Genomic DNA, 19,323 nt, shown 5'->3' with positions numbered 1-19,323 from the left:
ACACGCTATAGAGACACCATATATGATTGGCAAAGTGCACTTGAACAGTTCTGGAGAGCACACACTGTAGGCCTGACAGAGCCACTTGAAGGACACTGACTGGCTGCTATTAGCTTACACTGGAAACCTTTTTTCTTTGTAAAAGCACGTTATAGAGACACCAGATATGAGTGGCAACTGTCAAAGTACACTGGCAGGGTTGTGCAGGGCACACGCTGAAGGAAGGCCTGACAAAGCCGCTTGAAGGACACTGACTGGCTGCTATTAGCTTACACTGGAAACCTTTTTTCTTTGTAAAAGCACGCTATAGAGACACCAGATATGAGTGGCAACTGTCAAAGTACGCTGGCAGGGTTGTGCAGGGCACACGCTGAAGGAAGGCCTGACAGAGCCGCTTGAAGGACACTGACTGGCTGCTATTAGCTTACACTGGAAACCTTTTTTCTTTGTAAAAGCACGCTATAGAGACACCAGATATGATTGGCAACTGTCAAAGCACGCTGGCACAGGTCTGCAGAGCACACGCTGAAGGAGGCCTGACACCCAGACGCTTGCAGACAACTAACTGCTCTTCTATTACAGTGAAAAAAAAATATTTATTTTAAATCTAAAGCTTAAGCTATTGTAAAAACAGATACGAGTGGTGGCACTGGGCAAGAGGGCACAGTATCCACTGTGAAACTCACACAGAAGCTGGCAGGCAGGCAACTGCTCTTCTATTACAGTGAAGAAAAATTATTTCTTTTAAATCTAAAGCTTAACCTATTGTAAAAACGGATATGAGTGGTGGCACTGGGCAAGTGGGCACAGTATCCACTGTGAACCTCACACAGAAGCTGGCAGGCAGGCAACTGCTCTTCTATTACAGTTAAAAAAAATATTTCTTTTAAATCTAAAGCTTAACCTATTGTAAAAAACAGGTATGAGTGGTGGCACTGGGCAAGAGGGCACAGTATCCACTGTGAACCTCACACAGAAGCTGGCAGGCAGGCAACTGCTCTTCTATTACAGTGGAAACAAAATTTTGGTTTTAAAAACACGCTATAGAGACACCAGATATGATTGGCAATGTGCACTTGAACAGTTCTGGAGAGCACACACTGTAGGCCTGACAGAGCCACTTGAAGGACACTGACTGGCTGCTATTAGCTTACACTGGAAACCTTTTTTCTTTGTAAAAGCACGTTATAGAGACACCAGATATGAGTGGCAACTGTCAAAGTACGCTGGCAGGGTTGTGCAGGGCACACGCTGAAGGAAGGCCTGACAGAGCCGTTTGAAGGACACTGACTGGCTGCTATTAGCTTACACTGGAAACCTTTTTTCTTTGTAAAAGCACGCTATAGAGACACCAGATATGAGTGGCAACTGTCAAAGTACGCTGGCAGGGTTGTGCAGGGCACACGCTGAAGGAAGGCCTGACAGAGCCGCTTGAAGGACACTGACTGGCTGCTATTAGCTTACACTGGAAACCTTTTTTCTTTGTAAAAGCACGCTATAGAGACACCAGATATGATTGGCAACTGTCAAAGCACGCTGGCACAGGTCTGCAGAGCACACGCTGAAGGAGGCCTGACACCCAGACGCTTGCAGACAACTAACTGCTCTTCTATTACAGTGAAAAAATAAAATTTATTTTAAATCTAAAGCTTAAGCTATTGTAAAAACAGATACAAGTGGTGGCACTGGGCAAGAGGGCACAGTATCCACTGTGAACCTCACACAGAAGCTGGCAGGCAGGCAACTGCTCTTCTATTACAGTGGAAACAAAATTTTGGTTTTAAAATAACGCTATAGAGACACCAGATATGATTGGCAATGTGCATTTGAACAGTTCTGGAGAGCACACACTGTAGGCCTGACAGAGCCACTTGAAGGACACTGACTGGCTGCTATTAGCTTACACTGGAAACCTTTTTTCTTTGTAAAAGCACGTTATAGAGACACCAGATATGATTGGCAACTGTCAAAGCACGCTGGCACAGTCTGCAGAGCACACGCTGAAGGAGGCCTGACACCCAGACGCTTGCAGACAACTAACTGCTCTACTATTACAGTGAAAAAAAATTATTTCTTTTAAATCTAAAGCTTAAGCTATTGTAAAAACAGATACGAGTTGTGGCACTGGACAAGAGGGCACAGTATCCACTGTGAAACTCACACAGAAGCTGGCAGGCAGGCAACTGCTCTTCTATTACAGTGAAAAAAAATTATTTATTTTAAATCTAAAGCTTAACCTATTGTAAAAACAGATATGAGTGGTGGCACTGGGCAAGTGGGCACAGTATCCAATGTGAACCTCACACAGAAGCTGGCAGGCAGGCAACTGCTCTTCTATTACAGTGAAAAAAAATATTTCTTTTAAATCTAAAGCTTAACCTATTGTAAAAACAGATATGAGTGGTGGCACTGGGCAAGTGGGCACAGTATCCAATGTGAAGCTCACACAGAAGCTGGCAGGCAGGCAACTGCTCTTCTATTACAGTGAAAAAAAAAATATTTTTTTTTAATCTAAAGCTTAAGCTATTGTAAAAACAGATATGAGTGGTGGCACTGACTGTGCAAATGGGCAAGGCATCCAGCCTGACACAGAAGCTGGCAGGCAGGCAACTGCTCTTCTATTACAGTGAAAAAAAATATTTATTTTAAATCTAAAGCTTAACCTATTGTAAAAACAGATATGAGTGGTGGCACTGGGCAAGTAGGCACAGTATCCAATGTGAACCTCACACAGAAGCTGGCAGGCAGGCACCTGCAATTACATTACACAGGAAAAAAAAAAGCAGCCTGATGTTATAGCCCTAAAAAGGGCTTTTTGGGGTGCTGTCCTTACAGCAGAGATCAGATGAGTCCTTCAGGATTGTAGTGGACACTGAATAACCTAGCCTAGCTATCAATTTCCCTATCTAATCAGCAGCAGCTAAACTTTCCCTCCTCTCACTAAGCATGCAGCTTCAGAATGAATCGAAAATGGATGCTGGGAGGGAGGTTGGAGGGTGTGGAAGGGAGGGAGTGCTGCTGATTGGCTGGAATATGTCTGCTGACCGAGAGGCACAGGGTCAAAGTTTGCCCAATGATGACGAATAGGGGGCGGATCGAACTGCGCATGTGTCCGCCCGCCGCGGCGAACGCGAACACGAACACGCTAAGTTCGCCGGGAACTGTTCGCCGGCGGACAGTTCGGTACATCACTAATCACCATGATGTAGTCTCACTTCTCAATTCTCTGTTAGCTGTTAAATCACTTTTGTTTCTGACCATGCAGCCCTAGTGACTGCTCCCCTGGCTGTGACTGACACAGCCTGCATGAAGAAAATGGTTTCATTTTCAATCACATCTTAGCTTACTTTCCAATTATTTCAGTAAATGAAACTGTAATCACGGAAGTCTCTGCCTGCTCTAGCAGGCCATTAACAGAGAAGAAGATAAGAAATTCTTAATTAAACACACTGTGTAATAAAGGAAGTGTAAACAGTCTCTTTACAGAAGGTGCTTAGGAATGCTGTGTTAGTCACATGCAAGGAGGTGTGACTAGGCTGCATAAACAAAGTGATTTAACTATATGGCAGAGAATTGAGCAGTGAGACTGCAGGGGCGTGATCTATATACATTACTATAGTATCCATTTAAAGCAAGCAGGATGCCCATTCATTGGGATGATTTAAAAATAGCACATTTAACGAAACACTTGCAAGAAAGACTAAAGACATATAAGAGGATTGTATAAAGTTGAATAACGATTAAACAAAAGTTAGCCCTCATGCTGAATAAACTTATGTTTTAAATTTTAAATAGCAGCAAATGTTTAAGAAAGACAATAAATCACGTAAACATCAGTATTACAGAGCAACATGCAAAATACTCTACTGTATTTTGTCTTGAGACTTGAATTTGCTCATGTTTACTCATGGTTAGAAAACAGAACACATGGGGGAAACAGGATGTAAGATGTAATTTCAGGAAAATAGCTTTTTCTTTTCCAGCTGTATTGGTTATTTTTTATTTAAAATTTTTTTTTAGCTTGTTCCTTATATAAAGAAATCTCTCATAAATGAGAAACAATAAAAAATAAAAATAAATGAGAATTTCTCTATTACTCAACCTGCAACATTAAGGGTCACCTGTTGTTTTAGGAACTCGATGCTTCTTTGGTAGTGGTGGAAGTCATCTATATTCTTCTCATATCCTTTCTGAGTATGAAAACAATCTCTACATACATAGAGGATAAAATGAGGTCAAATAGGCAGTTCTCGGAGGCAGCTTCAGTAGCAAGAATACACAGTCTGTGATTACTGCATAAAGCTTCAATCGAAGAAGCACAGAGAAGAATATTTGAATGGTGTGCAAAATTCACAGTTTGCAAAGATGCATTGAAACTGAAATATGGTATTATAATATCACAAAGCCATTTGTGAATATTGCTTTATCATTACAGAAAACTATAATTCACAATGTATAATTGGGAGGTATAATTGACATTGGAATCAGGTTTACGAAAAAATGTGCCATCCGTATCCAAACAGTAAATATTTTTATTAATATGTCTGGCAATTCTGGCATAATTAAAGAATGCACTTAGGCTAGTGTTTGAGTATATTATTAAGATTAATAATAGTCAAGAATTACTCTTGCAATTCCACTGATGTGTTTGTAATCATATTCTTCAGTTACGTTTTATCTGTGAACCTATATTGGGCTGTACCATATACCCAACTTGTAGGTGGCTTACAATTCATTTTTTATAGAACATTAACTAGCTCCCAGGACTCTCAGCTACCAAGGCAAGCTATAGCCTTATGCAGAGTCTGGGTCCCAAACAGAACATTAACTAACTCCTAGGACTCTCAGCTACCAAGACAAGCTACAGCCTTATGCAGAAGTAGCTCTTTTTGATGGTCTACCTAAGAATACCTGCACCACTTATTTTATTTAATTCTTCTATTTCTTAGTTTCTCTTTTTACTTCTCTCCCCTACATTATTACTGCTTAATTGTTAACTTTGTACCTTATATGCTCAACCCTTGTTTTGATAATTGTTTTGTTTTGCTAGTATTGTGCTAATAGTCTTGTTAATTTATGTCCACTATTTATGACCTACCCCTATTTTTGTAAGTTTAGAGCTATTGTGCTGATAGTCATGTTAATTTATGTTAACCATTAATGACCTACCCTTATATCTTTAAATCTCAAATACTTGTTCCTCTGTTCTTTATTTTATTTTCCTCATTAACTGCCATTTCTTACCTCAATATCTGTATCTTCCCCACCCTTATTTGTTATTTGATCTAACCCAGATCCTTTCTTGCAGCCTGGGTCCCAAGCAGAACATTAACTAGCTCCCATAACTCTCAGCTACCAAGACAAGCTACAGCCTTATGCAGAGGTAGCTCTTTTGGATGGTTTCCCACCACAAGAAACTCACTACATTTATAGTTAGCACAAATTACCCGACTTTCCAAACACACTAAGTATGTCTCTCAAACCCTCATCACCTGCTCAACTATCACACTCCCTACCTGCAACCCCTGACCACGCTCATCTCTCATGTGACTTTAAGATCCCACCTCATCTAATTTTGCATAAAGAAAAATCAGAATTTTCCTTCTTTTTTATGTAAACTCCTTTTATTCTCCTTAGAGAATGCACTCCCTTATATTTTACTTCCACTCTCACCTCTTTAGCTAAATCTCTTTATCCCTCTGCTCACCTGTCCCTGCTGACACCATTTTCATTGCTCTCACTTTACTTCCCTCCCCTCTCTTTTCATCCCATGCACTCTACTTATACATCTCCACCAACCCTTTCTAAAACCTCTAAGTACAAACCTTCTCACAAAACTTTTAAATCCTACTCCCACCTTTGCTTACTCTCTATCCTTCTGTTCCTAGCAGCTGGTGATATATCTCCAAATCCCGGTCCCACCTCTGCAAGCTCACCATTTGCTAAATCCAGGAATCACAATAATCTCGTACCCATCTCATGTCACTCCTCCTTCCACACTGGCCTCTGGAATTCACGCTCTGCTTGCAGTGTTACTAAATCCACTGCTGTGCATGAACTTTTCATCTCTCATTCCCTAGAGGCCTAGACTTACTAGCCTTAAGAGAAACATGGCTCTCTCCCTATGACACCGCTACCTCTGCCTCTCTATCCTTTGGTGGTCTTCAATATTCCCACAACCCAAGACACTCTGAAAGCAAAGGTGGTGGTGTAGGGTTTATGATCTCGCCTCACTGCTTCTTCAAACCTCTACCCACCCCTTCTTCCCTTTCTTTCTCCTCATTTGAATTTCATTCAATTCGCCTTTTCAAACCCATCTCTGCTTACATTGCCGTTATCTATCCTCCCCCTGGTTCCCCTCTCCTCTTCCTTGACCACTTTGCTGCTTGGCTTACCTACTTCCTCTCCTCTAATATCCCATCCCTAATTCTTGGGGACTTCAACATTCCCATTAACCTATACTTGTCCTCAGTAGCCTCAAAACTGCTTTCAATAACCTCCTCCCTTGGCTATCACAGTGGGCTAAGTACCATGTAACTGGCAATACCCTTGATCTTATTTTCTCTCATGAATGTACAATCTCTAATCTGTGCAACACTGAACTCCCTCTGTCAGATCACCACCTCTTATCATTTGCTCTCAATAGCCCCATTCCCATCATCCTCAACATAACCCCTTACAACTAAGAAGACATCTGAATTATATTGACCTCCAGCAGCTATCAGTTTATATTAATTCCCAACTTCTATCCATCCCTACTTTCTCCTGTCTCTCACTGGCTATCTCCTCATATAACACTACCTTCACCTGGACGCTGCATCCCCACTCCAAACATGCACCTTGAGGAGAACACGTCCCCAACTGTGGCACACTAAATCAACACGCTACCTACAGAGATGCTCCCATTCTGCTGGACTTCCTCTAATACAAATTCATGTTGCGTTCATACAGCACAGCCCTTGCCAAACAGTCATACTTTTCCTACCTCATTAGCTCATGCTCCCGCAATCCAAAGCATCGTTTTAATGCATTTAACTCCCTTCTTTGCCCTGCTATGGCCACCCTCCAAACTAACCTTACAGCTGATAGCATTACATGCTACTTTACTGACAAGATTGAACAGAATTCTCACCACCTTGCCCCTCTCTTACTCAACCACACCTAGGTCATGCCTTTCCTACCCTTCAGACTTTCTCCCAGGGAACTGAACAAGAGGTGGCTGCGCTTCTACTTTCCTCTCGACCCACCACTTGCCTGCTTGATCTTGACCCGTCTCACCTTATCAGATCTCTCTCCTCTTGTCTTGAGCCTTCCTTAACACACATCTTCAAATGCTCTCTCTCTTCTGGTTTTGTCCCTGCTGCTCTTAAACATGCTACTGTAGTACCCATCTTAAAAAAAAATATTTCTTGACCCGTTAGTCAGGTATAGTGCCCTTTGGATTTAGAGGCGATTAGGTCATTAGTGACTTTAATAAGAGCAGTCTTAGTAGAGTGGAGGGGGCGGAAGCCAGACTGAAGAGGGTCAAGGAGAGAGTTGAAATTGAGGAAGCAAGTCAGACAGGTACAGACAAGTCTTTCCAGAAGCTTTGAGGAAAAAAACGAGCAGGGATATGGGACGGTAGTTAGAACACTGCATTAATATATCCCCTCCTCACAGTGCAAATTAAAAGTTACAAATGTTAAATATGTTAGACCTATTCTTGCTTCTTTTTGCAAAATAGCATTTGTCTTTAGTACATACCATAATGAAATACGGTTGGTCACCTAACGAACTAATATCACACTTTATTGTTGTGTTCTTCAGATGATAAAAGAGAACATTTGTATGTTAGTTCTTATAGATGCATGCACAGTGAAGCTATAACATATACTACTACTACTACTACTACTACTACTACTACTAATAATAATAATAATAATAATAATAATATATCACACTTAATTTGTAGAGAATTTTGAATTAGTGCAGTAGGTTGTTAGAATAGGACCTGACAAAATGAGGTACATTGCCATTGTTGTAGGCTCAGACAATGCATGAGCATATACTGTAACTGAATCCCCATTGGTATTTGTTTTAACCTGTTTTTTTTTTTTTTTAACAAATTAGTGGTCCTTAAAATTAGACTGAAATTGAGAGTGCTTTATTTTTAGCACAATTATAAAATGTACGATGGTTAGTTTATATTTTTAAGTAAATGCAAAGTTTCACTTTACATATTATAATGTTTGACCAAACTCTGATTTACATCCTTACTGTCCCATGAGTCCCTTGCAATGCAGAGACACCTGTGTGGGTAGATATCCCATGTAGATATCCCATCTTATAATCGCATGTTTTAGGTTGTTAGGAGAGGATCTGCCAAAAATTAAGCGCTCAATAGTTTGCATTAGTCAGATATTTTGTTTATTAATTTGTAGTCCTTAACCCCTTAAGGAAACATGACATGTGTGACATGTCATGATTCCATTTTATTCCAGAAGTTTGTTCCTTAAGGGGTTAAATTTAGTCTGAGGTTATGTGTGCAGCACACACACACACACACACACGCACACACACACACACACACACACACACACAATCCAGCGTACTCGATTATTAACTAAACAATGATTTCAAATCTTAGAGATTGTAATAGTTTTATTTAAAAACACGTCATGTTCAGGTGAGTGCAGCCCTCTTGGTTTCTTTTATATATATATATATATATATATATATTTACAGTGCTACAGAATTTGCTGTCACTATATGAATAATAAAATAATAATATATATATTTTTTTTTCCTAAACATGAATAGGATTTCTAAATGCGTTTATTTTGTAACAAATCAGCTCTATTTAAGGTCCACTAGCTCCGCATCGCAGTGTTTTAAATAAACTCTGAAGTATGTCTAGTCCCATAAGTATGAAATAACCAAGTCGTGCAAATAATAGATTATTATCAAATCACCATCCTTAAGAGGATTTTAAAGTAACAATGCATTTAATTGAATGACATACCAGTGGAATAAAGCACTTTTCCAAAACCTGTCTGCAAAAGGTAAAAGAGACCAATTTTAGTAATGCAGTATCTAAAAAGATTATGATTTAAAAAGCTTTCTGTGGGATAATGAAATCCACATGACAAGAAGAAAAAACCTTTGTTAGGAAACATGGGGGGGGTCATTCCTACTGTTCTCTTTCTAGAGCATATCTGCTATTTGCAAACCTTAGAGGTTTACCTTCCTTGCTGTAAAAACCTCTATTAGACACGTACCACAGAGGCGATTCTTTGTCAGTTCTTGAGATTTAGCAACCTTAGTCCCAAGACACAGCAAAGTTCAGCCAGCCTGTGTGATAATCTCTGTGCTGTAAACCCATTTTTTCTGATGCTTTTATATTTTAAACTAACAATATGTTCTGATGTTCTGTAGTAACGGAAAAACTCTTACATATAAGGTCATTTTTTGTATTATTATTATTATTATTATTATTATTATTATTATTAAGAAATAGCCATTAGTTTTTCTTTATATTTGGTGAAGGGAAAAACATGATTAAATTTAATATATTAATATATTAAAATATGCAATTAAAAAATAGAACCTAAATTAAAAAAAAACTATATATTATGTAAAGATGTAAAGCCTTTTCTTGACTTTAATGCTAAGTCCACGCAGAGTCCTCCAGTCAGTTGAAATGTAGGATGAGTGGGTGAAGATATAATTATTTATTTTTTAGTAGCATAGCTTTTATTATTCTGATGGGTTTAGTTTTTGAGACTAGTGGTTTATTGTTTTCATGCAGTCACGTCAGGATATTATGGTATTTTTCAGACCATTTTGAAGAAGATAGAAACTCTTTCAATAGATAAATATTGTTACAGAGAAATATTGCTGTTTGCAGCTATAATTTACAGACTTACATCTGTAATTTTACCAGCACTGGGAATATAGATCCACTGGCTCAAAAGCCAGCCTGCAAGCTAGGATAGTGAATATCATGGACCATTGAATCTGATTTCCGAGCATCATTGATTTCAGCAGCTTAAAGCTGCTTAGTAAACGGATGTGTTTGAGTCCAACACTACATAAAATATTATTGCTTTTACAGCTACCTATTGGAAAACCATTTTATTTATTTAATATATTTATGCATGTCATATATAATTCAGTATAATTCTACAGAACTATGCTAGTTTCAAAGGAGCTACATTGTTAAGACTTACATTTGAATCTTAATGTCTTGCAGCATTCCTCAAGGGCCGGATCCACCTATTCAGGGGCTAAAGTATTCAAAAAATGGCTGAGTGCTTTCAACCAATCCTCTTTGGTCGACATGGTGTCTTTATCGCTCCTTATATGGCCCTGGCTGGTGATAAGAAGCTTACAAGACATTATGCTTTTAGAAAGAGCATCAACTCTTTTTTTTTCTTCATTATTACACAGATCCAGTTTTGAGGTTGTTTGAGCTCAGGGGTAATCAGTGGCATATTGACTTCTGTCTTATTTATCTACAATGTTTTGAATATTGTGTGGTTTTAAACATGTCATATGTTTTTTCTTGGTAAAGGAATTGGTTTCTGGGTTATCAGCAGCTGGGTGACCATCACTGTGCAAACCAATCATCAGAGTGCATTTGTTACAGTTAATAGAACTGCCACTGAAATGTTACTCTACGTGGGCAGTTTTGGTGATTGGGGTTGTATTTCTTAGTATATTTTGCTGCCTTGTGGTTGAGTAAGTTATTGGAACCATTGAGAAAAACAGTTGGTGCTTGCTTGTGTAGCTAATATGGCTAATGGAGTGCCATAGTCTCTGTGGCTTTGTGTCGATTCTGGACAGTGTTGGCCCTGGCAATATAGAGACTGCTTTGGGAACCCTCAGTAGTATGCCAAGACTTCTTTCATATTTGGGCGGTGATGGAAGTTGCAACTGATAGAGTGATCATGGATACAGACAGATACGCCTGAACTCATCATAAAAGTTTTCCTTTATTGATTTTTCCAAATCAAACATAAACATCTCCAAGTGAAGTCAACATTTTAGTTCTATATCAAAACTTAAATTAAGGACAAGGTTGACTTAATTTTGAGATTTTTATGTATTAATTGGAAAATCAATAAAGGAAAGCTTTTATGATGAGCCTTGGAGTGCTGGTCTTTACCGTATATGTATGTTTTGATGGAACGCAAACTCTAAGCTGGAAATATATTTATATTCCCAGTTTAGGATTTTCGTTCCACCATCGGTGAATAAGAATCCGTTTGTGAGTAAAGATCCTGACCCGTGGTCAATCTCTTCTGGTTCTCTTATTTTTGATATTGTACATTCGACCTAGGTTCGATCACGCTACATATTTACTGTGGCTCAGTACATTTTGCCTACATTAGGCATGCTACATAGTCACTATGGTTCAGTAGATTCGGCCTATGTTCTGTCATGCTACATATTCAGTTTTGGTCAGTACATTTAGCCTACATTCAGCCATGCTCAATTTTTATTTTGGTTTTCCATTTTTGTTTTGTTCAGCCATGCTACATTTTCACTTTGGTTCAGTACAGTCAGCTTACATTCCACAACACTACTTAGTCAATGTGGTTCAGTACATTCAGCATAAGTTCAGCCTCACTACATTTTACATTTGGGTAAGTACATTCCGCCTACGTTTGGCCGTGCCACGTTTTAAACTATGTTTCTCAGGCTAGCATATTTGGTTTACTATTTGACTTCACAGTTGAGTGAACTTCATTTTCAAACATGTAGCAGGAGGTTGGGATCCAGTTGACACAGTTAATTATTAATATTTTAAGTAGCTCTTTATGACACCTCTACTAAATTGGGTATTATGTGTGACTATTGATAACTGCTGACTAAGTTACGCCTCAGGTTCATTAATAACTCATATTCTTTAGGACTGCAGTTTAAGCTTCTACTGTATGTTTTCAGGCCATAAAGTGGCATGATACTATAATGCATACAGCACATTTTATCAGCTGCTTTATTGTGCATGATTTTAAGTTTTGTGACTATGGAGCTCTATGGCTTGCTGGAGCTTACTGCAAACTACTGGGATGTTTTGCTACTGTAGAGCAGGCTTCCCCAAACTCTGGCCCTCCAGATGTTGCTGAACTACAACTCCCATGATTCTATGAAGGAAATAGAAAGGCTGAGAATCATGGGAGTTGTAGTTCAGCAACATCTGGAGGGCCGGAGTTTGGGGAAGCCTGCTGTAGAGCTTTGCAGAACAGGCAGTTTCACTTCTGGTTGCTTGGGGGCGGTGTTGAAGGAAGCACTGTCATACTCAGGGTCACTGCTTAATTCTGGGGTTTTGCCACTGAACTCTGTGGTGCACACATGTAGTGTGCATTGTTCATAGCTTTTCTGTGAGGAAAAAAAAAATGCAAACCAGTATAAATGAATCTCAGGCAAAGATCACTTGTATCATATGGTTTTAGTAGCATGCTGTAATCATTCCTTGCTTCTTAGCATATGATTTTTCTTTTCATGCAGTATCCAGCTCAGAAGTGTACTTACTTTATATTTATCTCCAGAGTCGGACAGCATATTTGGCCAGCATGATTTATATATGTTTTTTTTTTATTGGTATTAATAGTATATAGTTGTATGATAATATGGTTATTTGTCACATAATTGGTACACAGTATGTAGCGGAGGCCTGGTATTCCACAGGTTAACTCCACTATAGATCCCAGTGAAGCTCAGGAACAAGTAGTAAAAACACCATGAAGCAATAATTCCAGCAAACAAGTAATCCACGAATATCCACATACAGATCCCAATGACTGGACGACACACAGCATCAGGAGCAGAACTGACTTTTAATCCACACAGTCTCCTTATAAAGCATTCCCCCATGCAAGGGAGGGATTCACATTAATCAGTACAGTATCCAATAGTGTAACCGTTACCTCCCACACATCTCCTCCCCAGTATGACACTTAATCCCATTCTACATACTGCAGTTTTCCCCGAGTTCTGAATGTACCCCAAAACAGGCAGTTACAATAATACTGTGGGTACCCACTGGTAGCCCTGATCTGGGTGACTAACATATCCAAAAATCACCCAGATCGGACCAGGGGTTTGGGAGTTAGGTGGAGGGTGTAATTTGACCGACTGCACACGAGGTGGTATCCGAAAAGAGTTCCATGGGTTTTGGCCCTGCGGTCAGTCTTCATTCAGGAGGTAAAACACACATCAAATACTGCCATCCACGATTAATCTTGTATTCGTATGAATTCCCTTGTTCGGTACTTTGAACCTACCGAACGGGAGGCTGATTAGCCTTCCCGTTCGGGAGTTACGGAGCCATGGAGGTCTCAGCGGTGTTCGGGTAATTGAGTGTCCGATTTGAGTTCCAGACACTTGATGACCAAACACCGCTGAGGTTTTCGTGCATAAGATGGCCGCCGCCACGTGTTCGTGTACGGAACGGTGGCCACCCAGATACATCACTAAAGTACCGACTAACCGGCGGTTAGATTTTATCAATCTTCCAGGTGTATATCTATTTAGTAAAATTAGATTTTCATTGTTTTCACATTCACATTTTTCAGGCTACCATGCAAGACTTTTCCTAAACTACCTCCTTCCTTACAAAAACAACTCTACAGAATGCTATTTTAGCTTGGTCAGGCTGTTGGGGTACATTAGTTGGCCATAGGTAGTATTTTGGCTTCTCATGCAATTAACTAGCTGCCCCATGAAACCAACTCCCATCCTCACCTAAGGAGGTATTTTGCTCCTCGGCCCAAATCCTAGTTAGTACCTCACATCTTACACTCATAGATAGAGTCTATAATCACCATTTGGCACTAGATAAGTCTCCCATGTAACCCATCTTAGCTTAATTGCTTTGTCGCATTGGATAAGATGACATAAGATACAGTGCTTTGCAAAAGTATTCACCCCCTTGACTTTTTACCTATTTTGTTACATTACAACCTTAAGTTCAATGTTTTATTAATCTGAATTTTATGTGATGGATCAGAACACAATACTCTAAGTTGGTAAAGTGAAATGAGAAAAATATATACATAGAACTATTTTTTAGAAATAAAAAACAGAAAATTGGCATGTGCGTATGTATTCACCCCTTTGTTATAAAGCCCATAAAAAGCTCTGGTACAACCAATTACCTTCAGAAGTCATATAATTAGTGAAATTATGTCCACCTGTGTGCAATCTAAGTGTCACATGATCTGTCATTACATATACACACCTTTTTTGAAAGGCCCCCAGAGGCTGCAACACCTAAGCAAGAGACACCACTAACCAAACATTGCCATGAAGACCAAGGTACTCTCCAAACAAGTAAAGGACAATGTTGTTGAGAATTACAAGTCAGGGTTAGGTTATAAAAAAATATCCAAATCGTTGATGATCCCCAGGAGCACCATCAAATCTATCATAACCAAATGTAAAGAACATGGCACAACAGCAAACCTGCCAAGAGACGGACGCACACCAAAACTCATGGACCTGGCAAGGAGGGCATTAATCAGAGAGGCAGCACAGAGACCTAAGGTAACCCTGGAGGAGCTGCAGAGTTCAACAGCAGAGACTGGAGTATTTGTACATAGGACGACAATAAGCCATACACTCAATAGAGTTGGGCTTTATGGCAGAGTGGCCAAAAGAAAGCAATTACTTTCAGCAAAAAACAAAATGGCATGTTTTGAGTTTGCGAAAAGGCATGTGGGAGACTCCCAAAATGTATGGAGGAAGGTGCTCTGGTCTGATGAAACGAAAATTAAACTTTTCAGCCATCAAAGAAAATGCTATGTCTGGCGCACACCCAACACATCACATCACCCAAAGAACACCATCCCCAGCAGCCATGACTGGGAAACTGGTCAGAGTTGAGGGAAAGATGGATGGTGCTAAATACAGGGATATTCTTGAGCAAAACCTGTACTACTCTGTGCGTGATTTGAGGCTAGGACGGAGGTTCACCTTCCAGTAGGACACACTGCTAAAGCAACACTTGAGTGGTTTAAGGGGAAACATGTAAATGTGTTGGAATGGCCTTGTCAGAGCCCAGACCTCAATCCAATAGAAAATCTGTGGTCAGACTTAAAGATTGCTGTTCACAGGCATAAACCATCCAACTTGAAGGAGCTGGAGCAGTTTTACAAGGAGGAATGATCAAAATCCAGTGGTAAGATGTGGCAAGCTCATAGAGACTTATCCAAAGCGACTTGGAGCTGTGATGGCTGCAAAAGGTGGCTCTACAAAGTATTGACTTTAAGGGGGTGAATAGTTATGCACATTGACTTTTTCTGTTAAATTGTCCTATTTGTTGTTTGCTTCACAATAATAATAAAAAAGAACATCTTCAAAGTTGTGGGCATGTTTTGTTTATGCAAATCCTCAAACAATCCATGTTAATTCCAGGTTGTGAGGCAACAAAACACGAAAAAGGCCAAGGGGGATGAATAATTTTGCAAGGCACTGTAGGTCAGTCAGTTCTTGGGTGTTACACAATTTCTCCCTTTAACCATAGCAGGGTTCAATAAAATCTTTCAGTATAACAATTTTCTTCTGATTCAGGTATAGTTATAACTGTTGCTACAATTGTAGGATGACAGAGTGGAAGAGACAAAGAAGAGGGGGTTAGGGGCTAATAAGCATTGTAACAATTTGCTTTCAGGTTCAGTTTTGGATTTTGCACCAAGAAAGAGCAGTTGGGAAGAGACAGTATTTCTTTATAGCAGCTAGTTAGGACATTATCTTTCAACCAGTGGGTTGTGATTTCATTTTTGCCCATACGTATTCATTAATTAGATCACTAGATCCTTCATGCATATCTTCCAAGCAACCTGGTAAGTTTTCAGCGATATGTAACAGATGGTATGGTAGGGATTGGGATGGTAGGGAACACTTTGTTAATTATTTCTGTTCTGAGATTAGGTGGTATTCATATTTTTTGCCCTCTTATTCAGGACTACCCATTCATCAGTTTTGGCACTCTACAACCTACTTGCTCTAACTGGTTTACCTCAAACCCTCGTCCTTTGACCCCGACCACATTTGTAAAGATTTACTGAATTATACATAATATAAATTGTGAATATATGCATATTTTACTCAAAGTGATTATCTAGTATAAGAATACTGACAGAAAAAAAATTAAAATCTGTTAAGTTTGTAAATATAATGTAAATATTTTGCCATTTATTTGAGTTTGATTTGGTTTGTACAGATTATCTCACTTTTTGTCAAACAGGAAAAAAATAAATTATGCTTTCCTTATTGAGTTAGTTTCAGAGTAAAAAATAAAATGTCAATCACTTCATTCTCCCCCTAACTAAACACCATTATCGTCATCCAAATGAAGCAGAAATAATTTCTTTTCTAGAGATATCTTAATCAGGATTTCAGAGCAGAAAGAGGACAAAGACCTGCAGGCCTAAGGTAGTGAATGATAATATAGGACAATTAAACGCCAGAATAATCAACATTATATACTATTCTAAGAATGGGAAAGATGTGAATAAAGATAATGTAGCCTCAAGATTGAAATCCCCCCCTCAGGAGTTCACTCTGGGACCTGGAATTTTGATTTTCAAAGAATGATTATACATTTTTTTGTAGATAGAAAAAAAATTCAATTTTCAAGACTATCAATCTCTTCATCTGTATGAAAGAAATAATTTTAAAATAACAGAACTGAATTGAGAATAGAAGTAGCTGCATTTATTAAATGGTTCAGTCAGTCCAAGCTCCTTGGTGATCTAGATTTATGCTGTTAAAGTCATCCTAATAATAACATACTATATAGAGGTTTTCCCTTAGCTGGACTCAAAGTAGTTCAGAATTATATATCACAGCACAAGTTCAAAATAGAGAAGAAACTGACTGATGGGTGTTATGGAAATGCTTGAATAAGGATGTGGGTCTTTTAGATGATTAAAGAATGGCTATGACTGTAGAGTACTAAGGACACTTTCAAGTACCTGTGGCCCTTGGTGTGTTGAGGACACTTCATAAACTATACACAAAATGACCTAGAAACTGATATTTGAGAAAATTCAATAAAGTTATTCTTGATTTAAAAACAAACAAATTGCCTATTGTGGGAGTCAAATGGTATTTTGACATGTAATTCCATGCTTGAACAAGCAATTAGCAATCAAGAATGGAAGCATCTAAATCAATGGTGGCCACAGGCTGACCCTTAGTTATTGAAGAACTATACAGCACATGATACATTCCAAGGGAGTTGTCTGACCTGGGCTGACCTGGGCTAGAGCCCTGAGTTGGGACCTGCAGTGGCCCAAGGATGATTTTGGCACTCTTCCATTGTTAGCCCTGAGTCATCTGCAATATTGAGAGAGAAATAACGCCTCCAAATACATAGCTTTGTAAATGAACCACTTTAGTGGACCATATTTGGTGTTAAACAAATGTTAGAAAAGGATAAAATAAATATATAACTTAAATACTTGTATAAAAATAGAACTAAAGCTTAAATAGAAAGTTTAACCTTAGGAAGATGGAGAATAACCCCATATAACTTATTTTCTACTCAAAAGTCATCTTGGTACACAGAAATTGAAGTTTTGAATGTGAATATTGTAAAGCTTGCTCCTTTATATATCCATCCAAGTCTTTTTGACAACACAAACTGGTATTGTTTATACCATAGACTTCTTCATGAATTGCACATCTAAGAATATTGTCCTTAACATAGAAGAAACCATAACTCTCTAGACATTCAGCAACTGTCCTACAAGCAAACATAGGTTAGACGCTTGCTATAATCGATAAAAGCAGACAGCAGTGACCAAGGCAAGGATTCTCAAAACATTGCTAAAGAATAAAAAAAGAACAACAGGTAAGGTAACCGCGCCTCATATAAGTGGTGGATAGAAATTGCTTAACAACCTTTTAGTGCAGTATATAGAGTTTAAGTACATATATATGTATAATAAGACTTCTTGTAATTTACATCAGCAGTGCAGTGATATAGCTAAATATAAAAGTGCAAATAAAGTGCATAGGAGAATACACTCACACTTCCAAGAGCTACCAATAGCGTTGCTGAGGTCAACATGGACAGTGCAATCCCTGTCTAAGGATACATGTTGGTCAGAAGTCCCCCCTCCCCCCACCCAGCAATAATGGAAATATGTAAAAAAAAAAAAAACAGAGGATCCAATATCAGAATAGATAAATATAACAGTAGTAGTGGAATTCTACTTACATGAGCAAAAAAGCTGCTCTGGTGATAATGAGCAATGGTGGTATAATCCCCAACTAGGATATGTAGAACTGGCATATAAAAGATGGGTTCCTCCAAAATTAAGTATAGAAATTAACTTTATTAAATAAAAACAACTAGGAAACACAATTAATAAAACAACTAGGAAACAAAATTGTCCCAAATTGGAACAGTAAACACTTAACACATTGTACTCATGGCTTCTTCAGAAGTGTATAGGGTCCATCGAGAAGTCCAAGGGACTAAATTAGTAGCCCATTTTACATGCCCATTATGACAAGATACTGGTCCTGTCACATAACAAAAAGATTGAGGCCCCTGTCAAGAGCCCTGGGCAACATTTTCACAAACTAATTATGAAAGAAAACTGGAGGCAATAATAGCTGATATGGAAAAATTCTCAAACTCTGCTATGGTCATCATTTTTGCCTCAGTTTTGTAACTTGGTTTTATTTTGCAATAATTTAGAGTATTGTGAATTATTGTGAATTGTGAATTAGGTGTGTGCTTGCTGTGTGTCATCTGTGTGTTGTGTGTCGTGAAAAGTAGTTGGCTGCGGCTTCTACTCCTACCTTTCTGTGAGCCACCAATGAGCTTGTCCTGTTAAGGTGTTTACAGATGAGTCAGTCCAGCTCTCCTCTTGCTGGACATGCACTCTCTGCCCAGCACTAACCATCCCCACAGGGCATCCCAGCCAATTGCCCAGGGTAGAGCTAAAAGCATAAACAAATCTTCCTTCCCAGCACCTGAAACTATAGGCAATATAAATAACATATCCCTGTTGGTGAAAATAGCAAAGTCAGATAACAAGGTATACAAGAGCAACATGCCAAGCAGAGTCAAGGGATCAGGATAATCAAACATGCCAAGTCAGTAAACCAGAGTAACATACTGAACAATGGATGCTTTATTGGGAATTACAGAGTAACCTCAACAAGGCAAAGATATTGATCAGTGCAGAACCTTTTAAAGGTATGGGACCTGTAGTCAGCTCCACATCACATTTATGCACCCAAAATGTGTGTGTGCATCAGTGTCGTGATAGCATAGGGTTGTCAGCATCAAAATTGACACAAGTTTAATGCGCTTCTGGA

The sequence above is a fragment of the Pelobates fuscus genome, chromosome 1 (genome assembly GCF_036172605.1).
Source record: "Pelobates fuscus isolate aPelFus1 chromosome 1, aPelFus1.pri, whole genome shotgun sequence".
Classification (NCBI taxonomy): Eukaryota; Metazoa; Chordata; class Amphibia; order Anura; family Pelobatidae; genus Pelobates; species Pelobates fuscus.
The sequence above is the reverse complement of the archived record's forward strand: the minus strand, read 5'-3'. Positions refer to the sequence as shown.